The sequence below is a fragment of the Pseudophryne corroboree genome, chromosome 1 (assembly GCF_028390025.1).
Source record: "Pseudophryne corroboree isolate aPseCor3 chromosome 1, aPseCor3.hap2, whole genome shotgun sequence".
Lineage (NCBI taxonomy): Eukaryota > Metazoa > Chordata > Amphibia > Anura > Myobatrachidae > Pseudophryne > Pseudophryne corroboree.
In genome coordinates, this window is record NC_086444.1 from 230,078,623 (window position 1) to 230,091,306 (window position 12,684).

At 45.2% G+C, this 12,684-nt stretch overlaps 1 protein-coding gene across 1 annotated transcript in view; it reads left to right on the forward strand.

Annotated features, from left to right (window-relative positions):
- CAMK4 (calcium/calmodulin dependent protein kinase IV) overlaps positions 1-12,684 on the forward strand; it is a 495,844-nt gene that overhangs the window by 441,994 nt on the left and 41,166 nt on the right. The window lies entirely within an intron of this gene.

Genomic DNA, 12,684 nt, shown 5'->3' on the forward strand with positions numbered 1-12,684 from the left:
GTACATGGCACCGAGGGTGTTTTATCAAGGTAATGGCCGAAATGTTGATACTCCTTCAAAAAAAGGGAGTTGTAATTATCCCGTACTTGGACAATCTCGTTATAAGGGCGAGGTCCAAGGAGCAGTTGGTAGTCGGGGTAGCACTATTTTGGAAAGTGCTACAACAGCATGGTTGGATTCTAAACAGTCCAAAGTCACAGCTGGTTCCTATGACACGTCTACTGTTCCTAGGGATGGTTCTGGACATAAACCAGAAATAGTGTTTCTCCCGGAGGAGAAAGCCAAGGAGTTGTCATCTCTAGTCAGAGACCTCCTGAAGCCAAAATAGGTAGCGGTGCATCATTGCACGCGAGTCCTGGGAAAAATGGTAGCTTCCTACGAAGCAATCCCATTAGGCAGGTTCCATACAAGAACTTTTCAGAGGGACCTGTTGGACAAGTGGTCCGGATCGCATCTTCCGATGCATAGGCTGATAACCCTGTCTCCAAGGACCAGGGTATCTCTACTGTGGTGGCTGCAGAGTGCCCATCTTCAAGAGGGCCGCAGGTTCGGCATACAGGACTAGGTCCTAGTGACCATGGATTCCAGCCTTTGAGGCTGGGAGGCAGTCACACAGGGAAGAAATTTCCAGGGACTTTGGTCAAGTCAGGTTATTTCCCTACACAATGCCCTGAGGCCGGCAAGGCCTCTGCTTCAAAACCAGCCGGTACTGATCCAATCAGACAACATCACGGCAGTCGCCCATGTAAACCAACTGGGCGGCACAAGAAGCAGGATGGCGATGTCAGAAGCCACAAGGATTCTCCGATAGGCGGAAAATCATGTGTTAGCACTGTCAGCAGTGTTCATTCCCGGAGTGGACAACTGGGAAGCAGATCTTCTCAACAGACACGACCTCCACCCGGGAGAATGGGGACTTCCTCCAGAAGTCTTCCAATAGGATTGTACACCATTGGGAAAGGCCACAGGTGGACATGATGGCGTCCTGCCTCAACAAAAAGCTATAAAAGATATTGCACCGGGTCAAGGGACCCGCAGGCGATAGCTATGGACGCTCTGGTAACACCGTGGGTGTACCAGTCGGTTTATGTGTTCTCCCCTCTGCCTCTCATACCAAAGGTACTGAGAATAATAAGAAGGCGAGGAGTAAGAACGATACTCGTGGATGGCCAAGAAGAGCTTGGTACCCAGAACTTCAAGAATTTATATCAGAGGACCCATGGCCTCTGCCACTCAGACAGGACCTGCGGCAGCAGGGGCCCTGTCTGTTCCAAGACTTACCGCGGCTGCGTTTGTCGGCATGGCGGTTGAACGCCGGATCCTGAAGGAAAAGGGCATTCCGGAGGAAGTCATTCCTATGCTTACTAAAGCCAGGAAAGAGGTTACAGCAACTCATTATCACCGCATATGGCGAAAATATGTTGCATGGTGTGAGGCCGAAAGGGCCCCAACAGAGGAATTTCAACTAGGTCGATTTCTGCATTTCCTGCAAGCAGGAGTGACTATGGGCCTTAAATTGGGTTCCATTAAGGTACAGATCTCGGCTCTGTCGATTTTCTTTCAAAAAGAACTAGCTTCAGTACCTGAAGTTCAGACATTTATAAAAGGAGTGCTGCAGAGTCAGCCCCCGTTTGTGCCTCCTGTGGCACCTTGGGATCTCAACGTGGTGTTGAGTTTCTTAAAATCACATTGGTTTGAACCACTAAAAACCGTGGATCTGAAATATCTCACGTGGAAGGTGGTTATGTTATTGGCCTTGGCTTCTGCCAGGCGAGTATCAAAGTTGGCGGCTTTGTCTTGTAAAAGCCCTTATTTGATTTTCCATATGGATAGGGCAGAATTGAGGACTCGTCCCCAGTTTCTCCCAAAGGTGGTGTCAGCGTTTCACCTGAACCAGCCTATTGTGGTGCCTAGGCTACTAGGGACTTGGAGGACTCCAAGTTGCTAGACGTTGTCAGGGCACTGAAAATATATGTTTCCAGAGCGGCTAGAGTCAGAAAATCTGACTCGCTGTTTATCCTATATGCACCTAACAAGCTGGGTGCTCCTGCTTCTAAGCAGACTATTGCTCGTTGGATTTGTAGTACAATTCAGCTTGCACATACTGTGGCAGGCCTGCCACAGCCAAAATCTGTCAATGCCCATTCCACAAGGAAGGTGGGCTCATCTTGGGCGGCTGCCCGAGAGGTCTCGGCTTTACAATTTTGCCGAGCAGCTACTTGGTCAGGGGCAAACACGTTTGCAAAAATTCTACAAATTTGATACCCTGGCTGAGGAGGACCTGGAGTTCTCTCATTCAGTGCTGCAGAGTCATCCGCACTCTCCCGCCCGTTTGGGAGCTTTGGTATAATCCCCATGGTCCTTACGGAGTTCCCAGCATCCACTAGGACGTTAGAGAAAATAAGAATTTACTTACCGATAATTCTATTTCTCGTAGTCCGTAGTGGATGCTGGGCGCCCATCCCAAGTGCGGTTTATCTGCAATACTTGTACATAGTTATGGTTAACTAAATCGGGTTATTGTGGAGCCATCTGTTGAGAGGCTCTATTGTTTCATACTGTTAACTGTGTTTCATATCACGAGTTGTACGGTGTGATTGGTGTGACTGGTATGAGTCTTACCCGGGATTCAAAATCCTTCCTTATTGTGTACGCTCGTCCGGGCACAGTACCTAACTGAGGCTTGGAGGAGGGTCATAGTGGGAGGAGCCAGTGCACACCAGGTAGTCTAAGATCTTTCTAGAGTGCCCAGCCTCCTTCGGAGCCCGCTATTCCCCATGGTCCTTACGGAGTTCCCAGCATCCACTACGGACTACGAGAAATAGAATTATCGGTAAGTAAATTCTTATTTTTTTTTCTTTTAACTTTAAACTTTTGGATTTGAGATAGATTTGTGTTATTTTCGCGTTACTTCCTTATCGCCTATTAAAACAATACTCTCGTGTGGTTTGTATTATGTGGGCGTATCCGTACGCTCCGTTGCGTAATATACGCTCCATGCGTCGACCCTTGCGTTGCGTACGCCCTGCCCTTGTAAGGACACGTGTACGCAGACCAAGTACGTCCACAGTAACACACTACACGTTTATCAATGTGAATGATCGTTAACAGTAATCATTCACTGAACACCACCCAAATCTCCCTTGTATTTCTAGGCGAGACTGTGTGCGTGCCTTTTACAATTATTCCCTTAAATATTACTTTTTATCTTTTAACTATTAATAACAACAAATGTCTCAGCACGTTATCACTAGTATGTGGCAATCAGGAGAATGATATGTGAAAATACACAGATGAAAATGCAATTCTAAATTTAATCTAATAACATACATTGATGTAAGCACACGCATATAGATATTACATATATGTACCAATCACTATTACTTATGTGAGACCTGCTTCTAATTTGCATATGAATGTGCTTTTTTTTTTTTTTTTTAAACTAACTCTGTAAAGGCGATTTCTTTCACTGCTGGGAGAGAAAAAAAAACAAAACCCAAAGGTTAATTTGCACTTCAATGGCTATCCTACACCAAGCAGAGTTAAAGCTCTTGAAGAGAGACAGTGACAAAAAAAACCCAAAAAAAAACTACGTTTTATTTGTGTATTTTCTAAATCAAATATTTAATTTATTATTAACTTTTATTAAACTCTATCTGAACCACTTATGATTGACTATGATATAGATTAAATAAATGCATTAAAAAAAAACTCATTAAATGATGATTTCTTTTTGACAATGGATGGCTGATTATTTCCTGAGTCAACTGAAAATCAGCCGCTTAGGGGAAAAAAAAATTTTACCTTCCCAAAATGGCCGCTGCTCCTCCCCCTTCCACCTCCATGAGGTTTACACAAAATGGGGGACAGACCTTTTGTCACAAAGAAAATCATCATGCCAGCTCCTTTTAGTTATCACGCTATGCAGAGCGATTAAAAATAATTTTAAACCTATTTAAACAGATAAACAATATAATCTTAATCAAACACGATATGATCCATTTGAACCTTGTTTTGCAACAATAAAAATAAATTTTAGCATCTTAAATATTATGAGAAACGCCTTGTCCCTTAAAATTTCCTATCAGCGTCTTACTGATACCACAACAATACATTAACGTGGATGTTTTTTTTTTTTTCCGTCAGCATTTTGCGATGCGTCCATCATTAGCCGGTCAATTACAGCCGCATTTGTAATGTACAGTGCATCATTAAGAACGTGATATCCCGTGAGAGCCCGCAATTGATAAAGCCTATATATTTATCCTATTTAAAACACTCTAAAAGGTTAGGAGACACAGTACGCAATTGGCGCAAAAAGTACCGCAAGGGTACGCCCTTAGCGTAGCAGACGCTGTGCACAAGGTGTGAACACAGGCGTCGCAGATACTTACAGAATTAAACTTTAATAACTATACCTTAAGGAATGTACTTATACTGTAAACCTTTGTGCAGTGATAATGTGTAGATGTAATGCAGTGTAACCTTGTTAGCTTAAAAGCTGTATGAGCGTCTGTGACGCTCTGAGAACCCTTTAGCAATATATTAAACACTCAAATACCGGTCTAAGGTTCTAACACCTTTAAGGGAGAGAATGAACGTTCAATTGCAAAAGAATACACAATACAAGTTATACACTACCAAAATAACATAAAATACCTAACCGAATTACTACACATAAAATACAATAACGACACGATTACATTTAAGGGGAAGGAGAGAGAGAATGGCTTACAACATTAATAAGAGACAAAATGTCTGCAGAGAACTTACACATGTGGGAATGATCGCTGCGCAGTTAGTCAATGCTGAGAACCTTTGTGTTGAGAAACTTGAGCTCACCCAGGCTGGCTGTCCCTATATACACAACACACAGCAACAACACAATGGTCCCTACAATACCGCATGGGACAGAAGCTAGACTCCATTTTGGGAAAAACTCCCATGATTCCAAAGTCTGTAACATATGGTTCAAAAGGGAATGCCAGCAGCCATTTTAGATTTGCAAGTCCAAACACATGGCATTCTTTGCTACACCATAATCACATAGCAGAAGACATAAGACTCCACTATATTCCAAAATGTCTAAGCTTCAATATAATGCATATGTGCTGATTTTACAATTCCAAACCATCTAAATCACCTTTCACAATTTCAAGCCAACACAGTATCTCCATAACCAGTGCATATGGTATGCTGTCTATGCTATCCTTCCAGAATCAGCACCACATATCTCATGCTGTCCATATGAGCCATCACAAGGCCAGATTACCAGGTACCCACAAGTATCAGCCTGCTATTGCTACAAGCACATGACTACAGTAACAAAAGGAAGTATGTTTTGACTTCTAACCTTCAGCAAGATGCATCATGTAAAACTACTATAATCTGTTATAAATCACCATCCATAAATGTATACCAGAAATGCTATGCTACAGATTGTCTACTGTTCCAATTCATTACAGATTTCATAGAGTATCATCACAACCATACAACAATCACATAACTGCACAAGCATCATTAACCTTAAGTCATTTGTATCTCCAAACTAACTATTCTATGCCAATCATTTCACAACTACTTTACCACAAACACATATTTATCTATTCTATGCCATTAAGCCATGTGTATACAATACTTAGCCTTAGTAAGGAGATCAGTCCTGGTGATGAGCAAGCCATGCTTCTGGATGCTAGGTTGGTCCTGAGTGAGTGAGCCCTGTGATTTCCAGTGGATATATCATACCTGCGTTCCAGCTGTGGGGGTGTGTGATCCACAGGAAGTGTGTGTCTTTCACAGCATGTGGGCTAGCTGTATCAGTGAGCTGGGCTGGCCATGTGATCTTGGTTATTCAAATGCTAATTAGCCAAGGCTACAGTATAGGGATGTTAATTAGGCTTCAGGTTACAGAAGCCAATACCACAAGAAAAAGACTCTGTAACATATCCCCCTGTATTGACAATAATCTGGCATTCGACAGATTAAACTGATTTACTGACATTATTGAGGGGAATATTAACTTCTAAAATACATTATTTTGATTAAATATGTAGCGATCGAGTCGCATGCTAGACGCGCACAAATTCTACCGTAAATGCACATACCGTGCGCCTGAGCGTGCACGCGACTGCGAATATGCGCACACACGGGAGGGCCTGTGCACGTGCAGCGGGCACACGCATGAGGTGCATATATGGCAATGTGCAGCGTGATATTTTTCTGACTTTGACACGATCAACTCGGAATGACCCCCATTGTATCATGTCACAAAATGGCTGCTTTGGCAACACTGGGTCCTAATGTAGTAATAAGTTGTATTATCATAAATACGGGCTTTGCCCAAAAATGGCTGATTAAGATGTATATAATGAATATAACATGGCTCCTGTGTTAGGGAAACTCAAAGTTTTATAATGTATTCTGCACTGAAACAGATCAACATAAGCCTCATAAATAGTCTGATAAATAGCATAAGGCCATTCTGGACTTAGCACTTCAGATCTGTAGCTTACACAGTACCATGCTAATGTTGTTTTTGTTTCCAAGTATGACATTGATCTTAAGACATCTTTAATTACATATCCCTTTAGTGTAATAAGTTGACCATCAAGTCTTATTAGTGCACTAAGTATAGATTAAGTAGTTTATTTTCAAAAAAAAAATGGGCATTTAACAATTGATTAACAGGGAAAACGGGAAACCTACAGCCCATGTGATTCAGAAAATGGCCTGACCCTCTTGATGACCAACCATATATACATTACCTCATGGGTTGTTTACATACATACATGAGAAGCAGTTAGTTTACCAATGGCCGGGAACCCGGCGGTCGATATACCGACGCCGGGACCCCGATGAAGAACGCTATCCCGCCACCTACATGCCAGTGCCAAATGGGGTGCCGGCTTCACAATACCGACAACCGGCATCCCGAACGTCCTCACAGGGGGGGGGGGGGGAGGTTAGGTTTAGGCAGAAAAAGGGGTTTAGGGGGAAGCGCTGGGAAGGTTAGGGTTAGGGACCGAGGAGGGAGAGTTAGGGTTAGGCACATAGAAGGGAAGGTTAGGGTTAGGCATCAAGAGGGGAGGGTTAGGTTTAGGCAGCGGGGAAGGGAGGGTTAGGGTTCAGCACCAAGCAGGGAGGATTAGGCACCATTGGAGAGGGAGTGGTACCCACAATGGAGGGTTAGGGTAGAGAAAAGGTGAGGGTTAGGAGCCTTACAGAGGGGCTGTCGGTATTATGATGGACGGGATGCCAGTGTCGGTATGTTGACCACCGGCATCCCGCCCATCGGTCATTCATACTGATCCCACATACATACATTCTCCACTACTGCATACCCTCCTACATGACCTATTCCATTATGTACAAAATACTCTGTTCCTGGACTTCCTGCCAAGGAAGTCCAGGAACAGAACATTCTGTACCTAATGGAATGGGTCATGTTGGAGGGTATGCTACTGCTTATCACAAATGATTCTCCTTGACTGCTTAGCACCATTTTGATGTCTATGTAATTGCCTCTGGAAAATCAGTCTGCATAGTTTTGCAGGTTTGATGATCTATCAGAAATTATACATGATGGTGGAACAGTGAAACTTCACAAAGTCCGAACAAATTTCCTACTAGTAGTACTAACACTTTAGGCTCATCCCTGTTATTAATGTAAATGTTATCCCTTGTAACTCCACATGTATGTCTAAAATGACTTGTGTGTGAGGGACTGTATTTTACATGTAGAAACTTAGCCCTTACTAAAGGCACTGGTGTGCTCATTAATCAGGAACCCCCTTAGATGTGACCAGAGCTCTTATGTAGAATAAGAGCATGAGCTTGCATCAAATGTATTTCATTTAACATATGCCGCTTTGTGTGTTTGAATGTTATTACTATAAATGTGCTTCCCATAAATGTGCCACTGGAAGGTGTACAGTGCACCCCATTGAAAGCACCTTCACTACCCCACTTTGTTTTATTTAAATAATCTTGTTCCACCAATAAAGTTTTGCTTTTGTATGTAGCTAATAAAGTAGGGACTCTATAGGGACTCGTGCTCCTAATACACATGCAGCAAGAGACCCAGCTGTTTCCATCATACTGTCATGCACACCCAAATCTTAGTCTCCCATTTGCTGACCCATAAATATAATAAAATTTTACTTTTTGTTATGCACACCAGTGCCTGCAGGAATGTACTGATGTTTGAACTGTTATGCAAAACAAATGGACTCACAGACAGACTGGGGAATATGACATAACGTACACAGAAGGTGATAGGGTAACAAAATACACACAAAGTGAACAGAGAAGCCCAGAGGCTAAGGAACTGGGTGTCTCCCTTGTATTAGTAATGCTCAGATGAGAAAAGCAAGATGTTGTGTTTTAATACGTAGAGAACCCGAAATGCTGTTGCTAAGGGCAACAGCAAAACCCTAAAGGGTTACCAACGGGTGTGGCAGTAAACTCCTTGGTCAGAGATGGAATGATAGACACAAGGAGAGTCTCCACAATCCTAATTCTCACTTGCAGTGCACAGGTTCAGCTTACTGCCACTAAACTGACCCCTGACACCTAGCACAGTGAGACAGGATTAGACAGGCAAGTCTTAGAATACAGCCGCAAACTTGCTAAGTTCACAGAGTAGTAACAGAACCCCAGCAAGCTAAACGACTGACTCCAGTCTTACTGCTAGGTCTGGATTGGCAGAGTGTAATACCAAATCCCCAGGCCTATTTGCAGTAAGCAACAAACAAATACAAAGCTACACAGTACTGGCTAACTTTCAGGAACTGACTAACCAACAAAGATTCAGCAGCATCTGCTTACCCTAAGAAGAGGCCTTATAAAGCAGGTGCTGTCCACGCCCCACTCAGACCTCACAGACTGTGAGCACAAAAACCAGCACCGGATCCCCTACCGTGCACAGAGCCTGTAACCACTGCACAGCAAAAGACCCGAACCGGAGTATCAGCTGCGCTCAGGTTACTCTGCTAGCACTTGTCTCCCGGTTGCCATGACGACGTGGCAGCACAGGGCAGGAGACCCTAACAGTACCCCCCCTCTGACGAGGGATCAAAGAACCCCTACCACCGGGTTTATCGGGGAACTGCGAGAAGAAAGAGCGTATCAGTCTGGGGGCATGAAGATCACAACTGCGCACCCACGACCGCTCCTCCGGGCCATACCCCTTCCAGTGCACCAAAAATGACAGCCGACCCCGAACCACCTTGGAGTCAAGAATCCTTTCAACAACAAACTCCCTCTGGCCACGTATCAGAAGAGGGGAAGGTTTTCCACTGGAAGAAGGATTACTAATCGCCCGTTTTAAAAGGGAACAATGAAATGTTTTATTGATACCCAAAGAACGGGGCAGATCTAACTGAAATGCCACCGGATTGATAACCCTGGTGATCTTATAAGGGCCGATGAACCGGGGGCCTAACTTATGAGATGGCTGTCTCAACTTCAAATTCTTGGTAGACAACCAGACGAAGTCTCCTAATTTGAAGCTGCAGGGTCTTTTCCGCTTATCAAAAACCCTTTTGGTCACTAATGACACAGACACAAGGGCTTTCTTCACTTTCCGCCAAATACCTCTAAGGACCGAAACCACAGAGGAACCACCAGGTGTGGAGTCCAGGGGGTCAAAAGAATTGGCCTTAGGATGATGCCCATACACACAAAGGAAGGGAGAGATCCCTGTAGCAGAGTGAGCCGCGTTGTTATAGGCAAACTCCGCCATGGACAGATGAGCAACCCAGTCAGTCTGACACTTGGAGACATAACACCTGAGGAACTGCTCCAAGGACTGGTTCACCCTTTCAGTCTGCCCATTAGACTGCGGATGGTAGCCTGACGACAAGCTGACAGAAATCTGGAGATCGGAACAAAATGCCCTCCAGAATTTGGCCACAAACTGGGATCCGCGGTTAGAGACCACATCAAGTGGCAACCCGTGGAGACGCACAACATGCAGCATAAATAATTCAGACAGGCGTCTGGCCGATGGCAGCCCAACCAGTGGAACGAAGTGCGCCATCTTCGAAAACCTGTCAACGACAACCCAGATGGTTGTCATCCCCGAGGATTTGGGCAAGTCCACCACAAAATCCATTGAAATGTGGGTCCATGGCTTAGATGGGATAGAGAGTGGATGTAATGGGCCAACAGGAACCCCTCTAGGAGTCTTATTTCGGGCACAGATGTCACATGCCCGAACCCACTGATCCACATCCTTAGCCACCGAGGGCCACCACACAGCCCTAGATAGCAACTCCCGAGTTCTGGCAATACCCGGGTGACCTGCCGACTTCTTGGCATGGAATTCCAGGAACACTCGCTGTCTTAACCTAGGAGGCACAAACAAAAGACCTACCGGAAGGTCTGGAGGAGCCTGCTCCTGTGCTCTAAGGACTAATGATAAGAGGTCCCGGGTAATGCCCACTTTAATACATGATGGGGAAACAATGGGCAACGGCTCCTCGGTGGTCTCCTGGATTGGAGCAAAACTCCGCGAGAGCGCATCAGCCTTGATGTTTTTTGACCCAAGGCGATATGTTATCAAAAAATTAAAGCGAGCAAAAAACAAAGCCCATCGTGCCTGCCTGGCATTGAGACGCTTCGCTGACTCTAAATATGCCAGATTCTTATGGTCAGTGAGAATTGAGACCACAAACTTAGCCCCCTCAAGCCAGTGTCTCCACTCCTCGAGTGCATCCTTAATAGCCAACAATTCCCGGTTACCCACGTCATAATTCATCTCGGCAGGCGAAAATTTACGGGAAAAGTAAGCACAGGGATGAAGGCGATTATCAGACACTCCCATCTGAGAAAGCACTGCCCCAATACCCATCTCAGAGGCATCCACCTCCACCACAAAAGGACGCTCTGGATCTGGGTGTCGCAGCACCTTGGCCGAAACAAATGCCCTTTTGAGACGGGCAAAAGCCGCTTTAGCCTCACAAGACCAGTGAGCAACATCCGCCCCTTTCTTAGTGAGTGCCACCAAGGGCGCCACTATAGACGAAAATCCAGCGATAAATCGTCTATAAAAATTCGCAAAGCCCAGGAAACGCTGAAGCGCCTTCAAACTAGTGGGCTGCACCCAATCCAGGACTGCCTGTACCTTGGAACCCTCCATTTGGAAACCTTCTGGGGAGATAATATATCCTAGAAATGCGATTTGCTGAACTTCAAATTCGCACTTCTCCAGCTTCGCCCCAAGCCGGTGGTCTCTGAGTTTCTGGAGGACTAAGCGTACATGCTTCCGATGTTCCTCCAGGGAATGGGAGAAGATTAGGATGTCATCTAAGTATACAACTAAGAATCTATCCAAATATTCCCTGAGCACATCATTCATGAAATCCTGGAAGACTGCCGGGGCATTACAGAGCCCAAAAGGCATCACCAAATATTCATAATGCCCTGAGTGGGTATTAAATGCAGTCTTCCATTCATCCCCCTCTCTTATTCGGATTAGATTGTACGCACCGCGTAGGTCAATCTTAGAAAAAATGGTGGCAGTACGAAGCTGGTCAAACAAGACCGAAATGAGAGGCAGTGGGTATGAGTTTTTAATCGTGATACGGTTCAATTCCCTGAAGTCGATGCAGGGTCGCAACGAACCGTCCTTTTTACCCACGAAGAAGAACCCCGACCCAACTGGAGACTGTGAAGGTCTGATAAATCCCTTAGCCAAGTTCTCCTGAATGTACTCTGCCATAGCCTGAGTCTCAGGACGTGACAGGGAGTACAACCTGCTCTTGGGAAGCTTAGCATTTGGCAACAAATCAATGGCACAGTCATAGGGGCGATGGGGAGGTAGTACCTCTGCAACTTTTTTGGAGAACACGTCCGCAAAATCTGCATAACACCCTGGCAATCCTGGCAAACTTAGCTGCGAGAGCCTGACTGGAAGGCTCAAGCAACTCCTGAAACAATCAGTACCCCAACTAAGAATCTCCCCAGAGACCCAGTCAAATTGAGGATTGTGGGCCCTTAACCAGGGTAACCCCAACACCAATGGGGCAAAAGTACAGACAGTCACATAAAAGGACAATTTTTCAGAGTGTGTGGCTCCAATAAACAAAGAAATCTGGCTAGTGCAAGAGGTAATTTTACCTTGGGATAATGGTTCCCCGTTTAACCCACAAATCTCAATTTCCGATGCCAAGGGTACTAAGGGAACAGAGTGTTTCAGGGCGGTCCATAAAAACCCAGTCGGCCCCACTGTCCACAAAGGCCTCAGTCTTGACAGTTTGACCGAGGATCTTCAAGGTCACCGGAATGATAAAAGTCTTCTTGGGAAATTCTGACTTCTGGCCTGACAGGATATTTCCCATCACCCTCAGGCCCTGAAGTTTTCCGGCTTTTCTGGGCATGATACTACCACATGACCTTTATTCCCACAGTACAAACACAACCCCTGCTGTCTCCTCCGCGTCTTCTCACGCGAGGAGAGGCGGGTAGCCCCAATCTGCATAGGCTCCTCGGAAAATTCCTCAGAGTCTGAGGTTCCCTTGGGAAGGAAGGAAATCTCAGTCTCCCTTTCAAGCCTACGCTCTCTCAGCCGTCTATCCACCCGGATGGATAACTGCATGAGCTGATCCAAGCTATCAGGCAAGGGATATTGTACCAGTTGGTCCTTTATCTGGTTAGAAAGACCTCTTCGGTACTGGTGTCTCA